The 15,921-nt window shown below is 37.4% G+C and overlaps 1 protein-coding gene across 1 annotated transcript in view; it reads left to right on the top strand.

Moving 5' to 3' along the window:
- Nucleotides 1–7,517: 7,517 nt before the first annotated feature.
- LOC139115399 (uncharacterized) overlaps nucleotides 7,518–15,921 on the top strand; it is a 34,793-nt gene continuing 26,389 nt past the window's right edge. Inside the window, exon 1 of the mRNA XM_070677486.1 lies at nucleotides 7,518–7,950. The gene's annotated coding sequence lies outside the window, so the exon portion shown is untranslated. The remainder of the gene's footprint in view (nucleotides 7,951–15,921) is intronic.

Below are 15,921 nucleotides of genomic sequence, written 5' to 3'. Positions count from 1 at the left end.
TTTATCTGAAACATCGGTAGAGCGATCTTAATTAATTACTGTATTTGATAAAAAGGTGACTACATATTACTCAAAATAGTGTATCTGTTTTATAGTCAGGTAATCTCATTTAATTTTCCATAAAAAATCTTTTGAAAAATGACCTTGCTGACTTTTGTTGAAGTTCGAAGTGGCCACATTGATCTCTTTCCATTAAATGCAGTGCCCTCTATTGGAAGTTGTATGATATGCTATAATGCTATTTGATTTGAGTAAAACGACCATTGTGAAGCGATTCTTGAAATGGTATCAGCTTTCTTGCCATGATTATTGTTACTATGCATGCTGAAACGCTCACCAAATCGGCTATGCAATGCCCTGACTCACTTTCAATATTCTTTCGTGATACCGGTAAAAGTATTTCTCCGCATTTTTCTTTTCTAGTTTTCCCGCTGTGGTTCAAATCGGTTATTATTTAAAATGTGAAACGACAGAACTATAACAAAACGAATTTTGAGTGACAGAATGATAGAGTCGTAAGTATGTAGCTATCATGGAGGTTCAAGCAGATGGAATCACACGGTTAAGTCCCTTACTAGCCCGGGTAGGTTTCGTAACGAACAGCATATTTGCATGACACTAATTCAATATTTGAACTTGATGGGAATGCATCGTACACTCTCAATGGCGTGAAGTTTCGTACCTGGTGTAAACAGCACCGTTGCTTTATCTGTCATTGAAAATCCTTATTACCCTATTATCAAGCATTAATACAGTCAGAATATGCTCATTTGGAATCGGATGTATGTCGTCACTATCGATTTAGAATAAGAGAGTGCAACATGTTTTATCGGTTGAACAACTACGGGCCATTGGAATTTTTGTTTGAAGAGAGCGTTGTATGTAAAGAGCAGCTCTGCGAATAATTTGTGTCAGGGGGACCGATGCAATCTGGGAATAGAGTCGACGTGAATGCCCGCCTAACCCGTGAAATACAAGGTGAAGTTTCTTCAAAGGTCGTATGTAGTGTTGTAAGCAAAATAGTTTGGTATCAATCATGTTAAAACATCGAGTTCGTCAACAGGTTATGATGTCATATTGTCAACTTACATTTGCAATGACGTACAGGCCCCTCAACAGAAAGTCTGGGACTGTTCTCTTGGTCAAACACATCGCTATGTTATTGGCTAAGTGTCACCTGTACGCTATTGCATTGTTAAAATGTCACTCGCTATCATGTGGTGAGTATTTTCACATATCAAAAAATACAATACACTTACCGAGACCAAATGGATCGTACCATCCACGACTTTTCCTCGTTGAACTGGGTGAATACCATTAAGCAGAGGGTGGAGCTCTTTTAAAACAACCACGTGATTTCAACGAGTCCGTATTATTCAGCTACACCTTAATCTTTATGTATACAAAGCAAATATAGCTTTAAAAATGATATCACATGTATCGTCCGGCCTATGCTTCTGGAAATTCTAGCAACTCCTAGACATTACAACTGCTACTACACGTTTGTAGATGCACGCGTGTGCATGTTCCTTAACGTTGTTTATTTACGTGCAAAGTTTTCTTATAGTGCCATAGTTTACGTCATATATAGACGTGTTTGCTTAACATGTGCTGACAGTAGAAGCTTCATTGTATTGCCCGATTCTCTTTTGACCTGTTCAACGCATGGAAATAACTTTATACCGATCAAGTTTCAATAAATTGCACAAAACCTGTATCTCTGAGTGTTAACAAGATCAATTTGATGTGAACGTCGAATGTGTTGTGCATTGCATTTTTTTCTCTCTGTAAAATACCTGTTCTTGTTTTGCTCCTAAAATCGTGTTGAAATACCTACAGTTTCATCTTGTCAACAAAGTCTGTATGCGTTTATTGTCAAATGTCAATGTTGACGACTGAATTTCAGTGCGGACTGAAATTCAGCAGTCAACAGAAGCATTACACAGTGTACAAAAAACGATACCTCGACGAGGTTAATGTTTTGTATCCCAGCAGAATACAGTGAGAGAGAAAAAATGAAGAAATGCTGTTGTCGTCCGGAATAGAAATACTTGAAGGATTGTCAAAAGTTGATGAAGAATTCGATTGCATAGTAAACCTCGTTTTTTCTTCTTTTGATCAAAGATTGACGTTCAAAACTTCGAATTCCAAACGGTAGCTGAAAGTGCAAATGAGACGTTGCAGAACAATATTCTGTATGAAGTGGATCTGCTTCAGCGGTCCTGATATGATTTATTTGAAAAATATTGACACCAAAGCCAGCAAAGAAAATATTTCGTTTCTCATCCTCGCGCGCGAGGATATAGTAGACTTGCCGCGTCAGCCTTTTCGCATGAAAATTAAGGTTGTGAGCGCCTCGACATTTAACCTTTGAACCTTTCACTCAAACTTTCCTCAAGGAAACTTTCAACCAGTCTAAATTCAAGGGTCATCGTGATTGGTATTTTAGAAACAAATTACCTAAAATTTACCGATCTTTGAAATTCAAGAGGCCACTATATCCCTGAGTTAACTCTATGGGGAAAATAAGTTTCCGATTTTTACAAATATTATCCTGTAAAATGTTCACTTACTCCATGACTTCAAAATGAGCCTCCGCAAGTGGTAGATCAAAAAAGGGCATTGGAAGAGTTTTGGAGTCCGAATGTCTGTCCCCGAGGTACATTCTGTCCTTAATATGGAAAGGGATAGCGTGCTATTAAAACGGGACTTACTCTGGTCTCAGATCCACACGGTAGAAAATACAACAAGCAATATCAGTAGGGTCAGTATCAGTTGGCTCTCTAAACTTTTGAACAGTGAAGATGTCGTCGTCGCTTTGTGATTTGTGGAATGTAAGAATTACTGATTTTTTTTGACACTTCATTAATGTTTCGTGATTTTATATTGGTTGTTAGATTTTGTGAGCTAAAAAAAGACGAAACACGAAAACCGTGCCGTCGCGTCGTTTTTGTAAGAAACTTAGAATGAGAAACAATAGTATACGTTTTTGACCTTATGTCTATGTAATCAGACACAACTTGATAGACAAAATATTTCACTAACGATATCACCATGTGACAGATTTGAAAGGGAGGATTTGTCCCATCCGCGTCTGTGCGTGTGGGAACATATCCGAAGATCTCTTGTGCATATCCACTAGAAACAGGGGCTGTACAGAAACTGGTGACGGCAGCCGAATCAGCTTCATTTAGACGAACGTCTGGCAGTGATTGGAAAGCTACAAAACTGGTGAACTATGAACATGCACCAAATGCTGAGTTTGCTTCATATTTGGTTATATTCATTGCCAATTGCTGGGAAGAGGCAATGTTGATGGACCAGAAAGTCGCACAGTCGCAGATGGGACAACAGCCCCCCCCCCCCCCCCCCCCCCCGCCTTTAGGTCGCGGAAATGTAAATGTAAGTTGAATGACTTTGAGGTCGTTACAATGATAAACTAAAACTTAGGAATTATTACTGGTTTCTGTGTACACCTTCCAAAACCACTCTGCTGTTTTTGCATTTTTGTTGTAGTTTTTTTTTCAAGAACTTGCATGTACTGAAGTGTTGAAACTGCATCGTTCATAGGGCTATGATATACTGCCCTCTAGCGACGAACATGCAAGTCACATTTACCTGATTCGCCTGTTCATTAAAACAAGTCTCAATTGATATCTTATTTTTTACGGGGACATATTATTCTTAAATTTTACTTACCGAGTGTTTGCTAGGCAAATGTAAACCAAACCCTCGCAATTGTTGAAAATAATTAGAAAATTTTGTATGCCATCAAAGAAACATTTCATTAAGCGGAAACGATGAAAAAATCCAAATCTCAACGATTGTCCTTATGAAAGAAAATTTCCCACTTTAAAGCGATATCAAAGAATTCATAAACGGACAACATTGAGAATGATACAAAGTTAATGTTACTCGTTGTTTAAAACACCATAATGGAAGAGCTTCTTGGCTGAACATTAATTTGATGTATTCAACTAAACTAAATATTTATTGAATCGACATGCAAGGAATTTGCATTTTGAGGCTAGGCGGCTTGTCGGAAAGACGATGACTGGAAAATTAGTCCCTATAGACTGCATCAATTATTCTTGCTCAGAACGCTCATAATTGTTCATCTGTCGATACTGATTAGGAACAAAATCCTACATAATTATAAAATAATTTGGTTATGTATTCCGTTCCCGCCATTTTCGTTGTTTGTTGGAATTGTCGGATGAAAGGATGTCCTTCATATCAGTGACGTCAAACATATCATCATATATCAAATAAGACATGTCATCATGTCAAATAAGATATGTGAAGTTTCGTCTTCAAGGTTTCCGGTAAGAAAATAGTCTTTGGTTTCATAAATACCAGACATCGATTTCATGCTACAAAAAGTGATTCATAACCGATACTGTCGCAGTAGAACCATAACGTTAATCGAGCTGTACACACAAGAAGAGAATACGACAATACTCACATAGAAAACTGTAAATCTCTGACCTACGTAGTGAGAGAAGTGATTGTCAACAGAACCATACATATAGATTATTAATGCGTGTTCACAAATTAGAGTAGGGTGTTATGACATATTTGACAAGGCACGACACTTTGTAGTTCAGAGCTTTGTATTCAGACACTGATGCATCTCGTTTATAAAACATCGCGAACAGAAACCATATCGTCCTTCCAAGCACATATTAGCCTAACCGTCTGTCCATATACGAATTGACGGAACCATTCCCACCTCACTATATACCTGCTTTGAAGTTTACAATGAGCAGAACAACAAAAAGAGTATCTTTTTAAATTTATCTTCTGCTCTGGCACAGAGGAGGAGTTTTCTCCTTGCCTGTGGCTCTGGGTATTCAATTCCGTGTCCTTTCTTCAATATGACTTTGGTAAAATTATTCACCGCGGCCAGTGTGGCCTTCAAACCTTTGCTGTAGCTGATAGTTCTCTTTGAGCCTAAAGGCACTACGAAAATTTGTAAGAATATTTTTGATAATTTCATGTCATTGAGGAGGCCCTGACATTTTTAATTTCCGTTCAACATTTGACGAAGTAGATGCGAGACCTTCGTACAAACCAGCAATTTCGTTTTTGTATTTGATTCACACGTTCTTGTCGATTACTATCCAACATCATAATATACGGTTGTACAGTTCAGCGTACTAGTGCCTTAAAGTTCCATTAGCTGTATCTTCTGGCGATTTTTCCGTTAGTTTTGATGAAATGATCACTGGCTCATGTTGAAGAGTCTGTCAAATAACAGAGAATCGCATATTATTCGGAAACATTACGTGCCCTACAACTAAATAACATGTGATTTTACAACGAAAATTTCAATTTTTGTCCGGACAGAAATACAAACTCTGTTGACACGCGAATTGCAACGTAGGCATTCTTCTGCACCTGCGCGAGCCATTTACAGCAATTTCAAAATAAATATTCATTACTTATGCCCGGTACTTACGTCGTATTCCATTGTCCGAGCACGTTGCGTAGCCAGATGTCTGGCAATCCACGATGCAATGTTGTTTTGATCCGGCAATAAACGTGAACTTGTACATCTGGCGTGATCGCGGCGTCAGCATATCTGCGTTCTCCCCACCAGCACGCTGAGCCCGCCAGACGTCAACAAACGAGCTCGGAAGGGCAATACGTTTGAACAAAAATTAGCAGTTTTATGTGGCTATAACATCACTGATCATGTTTGTTTCTTCGTAAAACAACATTTTGCAACAAATATGAACCTCAAACATGGAATTTTCCGACGTAAAAATTGGTCAAAAGTTACAAATAATGGCCCGTTAAGGTAGAATGCGCCTCGGGGACAGAAATTCGGACTCTTTAAACTTTGTTTTGGCCTACCACTTGTGGGGGGCTCATTTTGAAATTTATGGGGTAAATAAAGTTTTCACTGGGTTAAGTTTCGTGAAAATCGGGAATTTTATCCCCTCCTAAAGATAGCACAGGGATGGCGGCCATTTTGAATTTCAAATATTAGTAAACATAATTGTGTTATTTGTTTCTCCCGTACCAAAATTAACACCGTGACCCCTTTTTCTTTTCTTGATTTTGAGAGAGAATAGTTGAAAGTTTGCTTGAGGAAATATCGGGCAAATGTTTAAGCCTTTGAATTTCCAGGCGCGAACAACCTTAATAAACCAATAATAGTATATTGAGCGAAATACTCGAATAAACCATGCATCGTTCTAAAGTGTGGATATCACAAACAAGTCATGACTCTGCATAGTAGAGGATACTTGATATGATACAACAGAATCAATTTGTGTACTTCCAAAGGGAGTTCTTATTTTCCTGGGATCACAACTTGTCCCATTATCACCAAGGAGAATTTGCGGTTGTACCAGTGTTGTAATTTCATCGTTCCAGCGTATTTCACAACTTGTCAATAATGTATACAATAAGATATATAATAGTACATGAATGATTGAAAAAGAAAAGAACTGCAAGGCAATGTACCTTTCATTAGTTGAACTCATTCAAAATTAAGGTCGACATGAAAATTGATAACAGTACATCTAACTATTAGTAAGTCCCTGGTTTTGATGTTTTTTCTTTTGCATGCCATGTCTACTGAAAATAATTAATTTTAAAGGTGAAAAAATAGAAATCTCTCTGGTTACTATAGGCTGTCATCCAGAAAGGATCATAAAAGAATATTCGTATCTTTTTTCTTAGCCGTTGATTGTCGAAATCAATCGACTATATTATCAAGGTAAATAAGGGTAATATAAATATTACCGATAAAGACAGTAGGCAGTGGGAGACGGAAAAGCAGATATTAGTGTAGTGTGCTCCCGTGGAGCTGAAGTCGAGGCTTGAAACGCAATGAGATTGTTTCATTACAAAGGCAATAAGACTGGTAAATGTATCTATAAGAAGAGATAGTTTTCATCACAGACAGATAAAAAATAAATCGGTACAAAAATATTTGAAAATCACTTATTCTGTATGAGTACTGACTTATGTTTGTAACTCTTTCACGGTATGTTAAAATAAGCTTCTTACAGGTTTAGAAATGATTTGTGGCGAGATCAAACTCTTGCGGTATATTGCAAATTTACCCATGGGTTTGTTGAATGCGTCTTATCTCGATGTGGATGACCGTTAGATCTGGCAATTGTAAACTTGCTGAAGCATTGGACCACGCACGCAGGTAGAAACGAAGCCAATCGCATTATCATGGCAAAACGACGTAATTACTCGACAGTAGTATCAAGTTTCATGCCTGGTGGATTAAACTACTGAAAGCTGATCATTCTGTAGACAGCGCGGCAAGACATGTGAAATTACTCATCCGTTTTCTACCTGGGATGGCGAACTAACGTACAACCGAACCCAATCACGAACAACACACCGTTGAGGACACTTTTTATATTCTTCAACTTGGGCTGGCATTGGTGGTTACCGTGACAACCGATCCAAGCATGCGCAATGTGCACCCGAAAGACGTGATTATAGCTTCCGCCTGGCAGAGTAAAGCCATGAAAAATAGCCTTCGTAGAAATCGCGGCTTGACGACGAACAGGGTGAAGTGTTATTACCTATTGTGGCATTGACAGTGTGCTCGTCTCCATTGCGCTAAAACACAGCGTGTGACAAGCGGATCGATCGAGCTGTTAGACAGAAATTCCCCTCTTTAACTTATTCTGATAAGACTAGTCGTGGATGGAAGGGTGATGAGAGAGCTTGCAGTGCCTCACGTGCGCTGCTTTTCAATTTCAAGTAAACACCTCAGCACTTACAAGACTCCCGTTGATGGAGATCACCCTCTCTGATGAACTGCCGTGGAGGAGATGCGTACACTGGAAGATAGCGAACACCTAAACATCCGTGCCGAGAATCACTGCCTCTAGGTTACAACCGAACTGCTTGTAGCCTACAATCTGCAGCCTATACCATACCCGACGAGGCGGTTCCGAGCAGCAAACGAAAGTGAGTTTAGTCACCTTTGTGTTTTTCACTGTGATGTTCAATGTGTCCCGATATCCAGGTGTATGCAACCATTCATAAGAGTTGTATGCAAAATTTTGAGGGTACATGCATCTCATGGTTTGTACCCCTGTGTCTAGAACATCCTAGTGCCAAATCAGAAGTGATATTACGGGATAGAAAACTGAGGATCGCTTGCCGTAATTGTACAATTCTAGTCACAGTAATATTTTCCCTTCAAATTTTCGAATCAAATTATCTAAGCATGTTCGATATGAGCATTGGGTAACATACGGACATGCTGTTATTACAAATTACAGCCCTCATAGTTTTGAATTAACCTTTTGAGACCCAGGGAGTCACCATTGCTTCTGTGTGTCAGCTTGGGTGATCCCCATCAACAAACAAGCAATCGGAGATCGAGACAAACCCTCATAGGCATTCACTCACAGTACAGATTGAACGATATCCCAGACGTTAGGCAACTACGTGTAGGGAAAAGACAATGCCCAGACGGGTGAGAAATGATGAGTTGCGAAGATCAGACATGTGCAATGTTTCGTAGAGCGCGGCTCTCTGTTGAAGTGTAGAGATGGCAATCAGGCTGAAATACGGGAAGATATTACAACAGATGTGTTGGTATTCCAAGAGACAGGGAGGCAAGACATACGGGTGGGAGCATCGTGCTTGCATTAAGGTGTACGTATGAGATATAACACTCTCTTTCCTGTCTGCTGTCGCTGCCTAAGGTTTTGTTTCGTTTTCTGTGACCTTTTTTGAAGAAAACACAATAAATTTTCTTAGCCGTGTTATTTTCATGAGAAGTTGTTACAGTGAGTTACCGAAGCAATGTTGAAAAGGGCTTGTATATAAGTAACATTTACTTCAGAATTGCGATGATCTTGAAAACTGAAGATACTTGCGCCTTGACGTTCCGTAGGTCTGCGTTACTTTTCGCACAAAGATTCATGTTCTGGTAGCAAATCAGAACCACTTTATACAGCTGCTGTATGGGAAAGGGTTTTAAACCTTGACATATTCGATTCCCTGGGTTTTGTGGAGGATTTAAAATGTGCATTTATTGGGCACGCCCAAAGATCTCGTGAATATTTATTGCTGTAAAACGTGTGACGTTAACGTGTTCCATTAACGATGATCTATAGGTGCGCCAAGACCAGTAAATGCATGTTACGCTAAATGTTATAGGTGTGTGTAAATGCCTTACGTTATGGCAACTGACTTTCTCTTATTTGTCGCGTGTAGCTTACACAGTGCTCTTAAAATTATCGGGGTAACAATTTATTCTCAAGGATGAATTATGGTTTGCCACACGCTGAGGGTTGACAGCAGAATCTCCCCACGACGTCCAACCACCACGCCAGCTCTCAAAGTTGCGATGCATTTGCTCATAAAGACTGCTTTGTTGTATTATGAAATAGCTTTCTTTCTAAGCCAATCAATATTCATATTTCATCTAAAGAGCCAGTAGTTTTATTTTTTGATGATTTTTTTTCAATATTTTTGTTTTAAACGTACATTACAGTTTCTTGTTCTACTCCCTCACAGCTTGTTAAAATACGCGATGTTAAAGGGACAAAGTCGGCCATTTTTCATGATTTTTTTTTTTGATGCAAGATACTACTTATATTGTTTGACATGTTGAAAGATACTGAATGAATGGGTGACTATGCATATATTCGACCCCGGTTTTAGACAAATTAAATGAAACCATCGCGAAAATGAATTAATGGTCATGACCATTAATTCATTTTCGCGATGGTTTCATGTATCGTGTCTAAAATCGGGGTCGAATATATGCATGGTCACCCATTCATTCAGTATCTTTCAGCATGTCAAACAATATAAGTAGTATCTTGCATCAAACAAAATTCATGAAAAATGGCTGACTTTGTCCCTTTACGTTTGTCAACTCGGCCTGTACGTGTAATTCACTGAATATCGAGATTTAATTAAATTCAGCGGTGCATTTTTTACGACGTATTAACCCTTTGTTGACAAACTAAATAGTTGCCAATGGTCTTCCAACGTGCCGCGGGAGTAGTTACAGCTACTGCTTGTTCAAAATCATGCATTTCTATCAACTTAGATTTATATTATCTGAACAGACTCCCCTGCGTACGTCAATGCTACGATTCAATTTTGACAGTATTTACCCTCCAGGGATATCTGATTAAATTTCTTTTTTTGACAAAGTCACGACGGCAGAAGCCTTAAGAATTCATGTGACTAGAACTACAGCTATACTTAAATTTCTCGAGGTGATGTTCCGTGTAACTTTGAAGTTCGGTTCTTATCAGTGACAGCAATATCGTCACCACAGACGACATGTTTTGAACTATGAATTTTATGAGGATCTGATAAGCACACTCGTACTCTAAGCCGCGAGTAAATAAAATTCTTACTGTGCCATCGACATCTTCCGTTTCTCAAAAGCGATGAGCTCTATTGATCGCATGTGCCTCACATACAAGACTATAATAATAGAATGTTATTTACATGTAGAGTTTATAGAAAACATACACGACTTTCTTCGTTTCGGGACTTTACTTAACATATATACAATACTATTTTATGCATAGTGCTCGCCACTAAGTAGCTTTAAAGAGCCAAACTGCGAGGCAATTGTACGAGTAACAAATATCACACCAGTAAATCAACATTTTAATGTTTCCCTGTACTTTATGATCGGAAATTTTGAACTAATGCCTTCAGGAGTAAACGTGTAAATAAACACAAAATTCTTAAATTTATGGGTTTTTTTTTAAAAAAAGAAGAGCTTGTAGGATGCCCCACACTTCAAGCACATGCCGCTTCTATCTTCAGATATTACTCTTGTCCTGTTGCTCTACAAGTTTCATGACACTCCGAAACAGAGCTTAAGTAGTCGTTGGTGTTACACTGATTCGCGTAATTCCTCTTAAACCCTTTTTACGACCACAGCCATTCAGTTAACGGGCTTCACAATCATCGACCACTACTGTGATTGCTCACACTGCGTTACAACATACAGTGGCAGATCACGCAAAACACCGACTCTGTGAACGAAGTCTTTTGCATTCAAGTCATACGATATATGAAACTTCCTCGTGCTTCTCGTAGTCAGAGATTTTAATTGCCTTTTCGGAAGAATAATTCATAGGAAAAAAAAGCCAAAGTGTGTAGTTTCGCGTAATTGCATACGCGTTAATGTAAATTTAATGACTTTTCACCGTTTTTGTTTTTCATGTCAACTGCAGATTCTTATTCTTCTCTCCGAAGCATGTTGAAATATACAGTATTCGATTTGTCAGCTCACCCAACACATGTGTAACTGCATTGATATTGTTGACAAATGAATTCTGGTCTGCACTAGAACTCAAATATAAACAATCTCAGCGCATTTTACACCGTCGTATAGACGCAATATTGATATAGTAGGTGTGTCAACATGCTTTTGGGATTTGTTCAAGAAACTAAGCTGACATGAAAAAAATAAGTGAAAAAACATCAAAAGGTACAGCTACTGGTCCCTTACGCAAAAGTTGGAGAGGTTGACGCAATCATATGCATTTCACAGATGGAGATACTGTACACATGTCTTTCTAAATTTCTTTTCTTTCTTTTCCCTTGTTTTTAGAAGGAATCCATGCATCTCAGTCTGCCGCATAAGCCACGATTCGAATTGAACTTGAACGAGATGAAAGTAGTACTGTACAATTCAAATTAAAAAAAAGAAGCAACAGCTAATCGCGAACATTAAACACGAAATTTTGCTTTCACTGTTACTTTATTCTGATACTGTTTTTTCGTTTATCGGAAAGTTGTGAAAACAGACAGAAAAATGACGAATCTTGTAACATGAAAGAGTAACCATTCATATAAAATGGAATTCTCGTTACAAAAAGAAAAACAGTTTCAACGCCTACTAGTATGGCATATCGATTCTTTCAACGATGGATTTCCGTTATTAATGGCCACTTCAGAGTAAGTAATCATGCATGATGCACAGAGGTCAAAGGTCAATCTTGTTTCTATCAAGGAATACAACTTATCCTTATAACATTAGTGACGTTCATAATGCATCGTTTCCGACAGTGCTTTTTATGGAATATCGATGTTTAAGCCCACTTGCTTTTTTCATGGAATAATTAAATTTTCCTTAATATTACGACAATGCCGTCTCCTAAGCCTTAAGCTTACTCAGTCTACTGCTGCTCGAAATTTTCGATTTTCGCTTTGAATCGATTTTCTTCACTCGCAAAATTTAGCATACCCAGACTGATGTACGCATCACATTTAGTTCCACTCATTGGACTAATGTCATTGCACTCTATAAAGTTCGCAAGTTATCACTGTAACATCGGAAATGTCTTGTTCGTTCCATGAACTCGTTTTGATCTGAGAAGATGATCTCGTGTGGAACGATCGATACGGTTGGTGTTTAAATCTCATTGAGCAGGTTATCTGATAGTAGTAAATGTTTTAGGAATATATATATATATATATATATATATATATATATATATATATATATATATATATATATATATATATATATATATATATATATATATATGTATATAATAAATATTTATATATGTATGTATGTATACATATACATATACATATACGTATATATATATATATATATATATATATATATATATATATATTTATATATATATGTATGTATGTTTGTATGTATAATTTCAGGATTGCAGGATACTTGAAACTAAAGTTACAAATATTATTACTTCATAGTTGAAGTACTTTTTGTTATTTTTTGTCATTATTTGTGTGCATGTATAATATATATATATATATATATGTGAAGTTATAGACAAATACTTACACGCAAATTTTCTCAGTTGAAATAGTCATGTAAAATATTGTATTGCAAGGTACATTGTTTAATTTCCCTTCGATTAAACGCGTTCTTTGATTTGCGGGTGTCTTGTTGGACAATGTGATTTTCAAATACAGTCTCACCAAGTAATCTCAAAAGCGTTCATAATTATCAATCGTGTCAAAATCAGTGAACAGCGTGCGTAAAATCTATTTTATTCACACATGGGTAAGCATTGACTGCCGCTATTGCTCAAACGACGTCGACCTTACAATACGACCTAGAACAGTAAGCTAAAGCATGACAAATTTAGAGTGTGATAGCAGTCTGTTGACTCGGCAACACGACCCATTTCACTGTTGACCTGACCATAGCAATCATTTACAACGGTCAATACTCTGAATGACATTTGTCCTTTAAAAGTGACGACACTGTTTTGTGCCAAGTCACCAATAATCATGCCAGGTTTCTATTTGTTCTTGTTCATGCCATTTGCGTAAACTGAAACTCCCCGTTTCGCCTCCAAGTGCCACTAAAAAGCGCAGAAGCCATACATCCACTGTTTATTGAAATCATAGACATTCATTAAAGGAATGGGGAAATGAAATTGCTTCTCGTCCGATTCTCATCTGTGGAGGGTCATCACAGGAATGCCGTTGGCAACCGTTGTCAAGGTTATGACTTTCACGCGCTCATTTCGTCTTGGACGTAAAACGTTACGTCAGCAGCTGTAATGGCAAGCTTCAGTCACGGCTGTCAACCGATCAGTATTTACGGCCTCGCCACCTCAGTAGCCTACTTTCCGTTACTGCCAGTGAAATAAATGTATATTTGCACCTTTGAAGGTAATCAAATACGTGTTTGAGGAAATGGAATGAAACAGCCCATTCAGGGTTATACAAAGTTAAGGCGAATGATGATAAAATCTCCTCTGGCGATGGTACTGTTTAAATTACATTTGGGTGCATCCTCAAATGTTGACTTGGGAATTAGGTTCATTCGATTTAGCTGGTTCAATCGAGCTAATATAAAATGACGTTTACTTGGTTCGCTTTCAACAGATCATCTTGACATGTAGCGCTACCCCATAGTGTTTCATTTCCTGTTAATTAGTATTTTGTCAGAGGGTCGTCCACATTAATTGCCATTCATTAGTCTATCTTTGATTGTTCCATAGTTGTGTAGGTAAAACGCGCTTTCCGAAATCAAGAACGACCAATGTTGTATTTTTTTTTTATAATCGAGGTCCTTTTACAAATAAATCACACTTTTGTGAGTAAACACACTTTTGTGATAAGCTCACACACTTTCCAATATTTTCATTTGTTAGCTCCGCTGTCAGCGACGCGGAGCTTATCAAATGGGTTGATTTTCCGTCGTCGTCCGTCGTCCGTCGTCGTCGTCCGTCGTCGTCCGTCGTCGTCCGTCAACAATTGCCTTCTCCTCTGAAACTGCAAGTCCAATTGTTTTGAAATTTTATATGCACTTTACTTGGGGTAACCTCACTTCAGTTTGTTCAAATCGTGGTGAAATTTGCATATTTGTATTTTGGGGGCATTTTTTGGTGATTTTGGTAAAAAAATCTTCTCCTCTGAAAGCGCTTGTCCGATTGCTTTGAAATCTGATATGCAGTTTACTTATGGTGACTTAAGTCAGATTTGTTCAAATCGTGGTGAAATTTGCATATTTGTATTTTTAAGGCAATTTTTGTCATTTTTGGTAAAAAAATCTTTAAAAATCTTCTTCTTCAAAACTACCGGTCAGATAGCTTTGATATTTGGTACATATGTCCCTAGGGATGATCTATTTCAGATTTGTTCAATTGTGCAGAAATATGCAAATTTGCATTTTTAAGGCAATTTTTGCCATTTTTGGTCAAAAAATGTATTTCTCAAAAAGTACTGATCTGATAGTTTTGAAATTCGGTATACAGGTTTCTATAGATGAACTACGTAATATATATTGAATTTCTGATGAAATCTGTAATTTTGTATTTTTGGGGCAATTTTTGCCATTTTTGGTCAAAAAATGTGTATTTCCAAAACTACTTATCTGATAGCTTTGCAATTTTGTATACACGTTCCTACAGATCACCTTAATGATATTTATTGAAATTATGATGAAATCTGCAATTTTGTAATTTTGGGCAATTTTTGCCATTTTTGGTCAAAAAATGTGTTTCTCAAAAAGTACTGGTCTGAAAGCTTTGAAATTTGGTATACAGGTTTCTACAGATGAGCAAAGTAATATATATTGAATTTCTGATGAAATCTAGAATTTTGTATTTTTGGGGCAACTTTAGCCATTTTTGGTCAAAAAATGTGTTTCTCAAAAAGTACTCATCTAATAGCTTTGAAATTTGGTATACAGGTTTCTATAGATGAACAGAATGATATTTATTGAAATTATGAAGAAATCTGCAATTTTGAATTTTTGGGGCAATTTTTTCCATTTTTGGTCAAAAAATGTCTTTCTCAAAAAGTACTGGTCTAACAGCTTTGAAATTTGGTATACAGGTTTCTATTGATGAACTAAATTTGATCTTTTGAAATTATGATGAAATCTTCAATTTTTATTTGGGGGGGGGGGCAATTGTTGCCATTTTTGGTCAGAAAATTTTATTCTCAAAAAACTACTCATCAGATAGCATTGGTTGACATGTTCTCAGGGATGATCCGATGTGATATATTCAAAGTATGATGAAATCTTCAATTGTGTATTTTTGCAGCTATTTTAGCAACTTTTTTTCTGGCCACTGCATTGAGCTATCAAAGATTTCCACCTTCTTCATCAACATGTGTCAAAAATAGTTATTCTCTACATACACACAGCGGAGCTATATCGGCCGCTAGGTCGCTTGTATTGTATAACAGGCATCAGTATTGGTTTTTATAGTAGGAAGTGTTTTTCTTTAGGAAGTACAATCATGTTAATTTGACATCCGAAATCGTGATATAGGTAAGTGGCAGTATCATAATAAACATTGCAGGCTCCAGTATATGAGATATTTAACCTTTGACATGTACACGTCATAGAAAAAAATACAGGTAGATAGACTGGGCACCAGGATATGTGCAGCTCAGGATTACCACGCCCATTCTTTACTATGAAAACAGTTGGGTTTTTCC

Source organism: Ptychodera flava, chromosome 17 (genome assembly GCF_041260155.1).
Source record: "Ptychodera flava strain L36383 chromosome 17, AS_Pfla_20210202, whole genome shotgun sequence".
Lineage (NCBI taxonomy): Eukaryota > Metazoa > Hemichordata > Enteropneusta > Ptychoderidae > Ptychodera > Ptychodera flava.
This window is presented reverse-complemented; position numbering and strand designations above follow the sequence as displayed.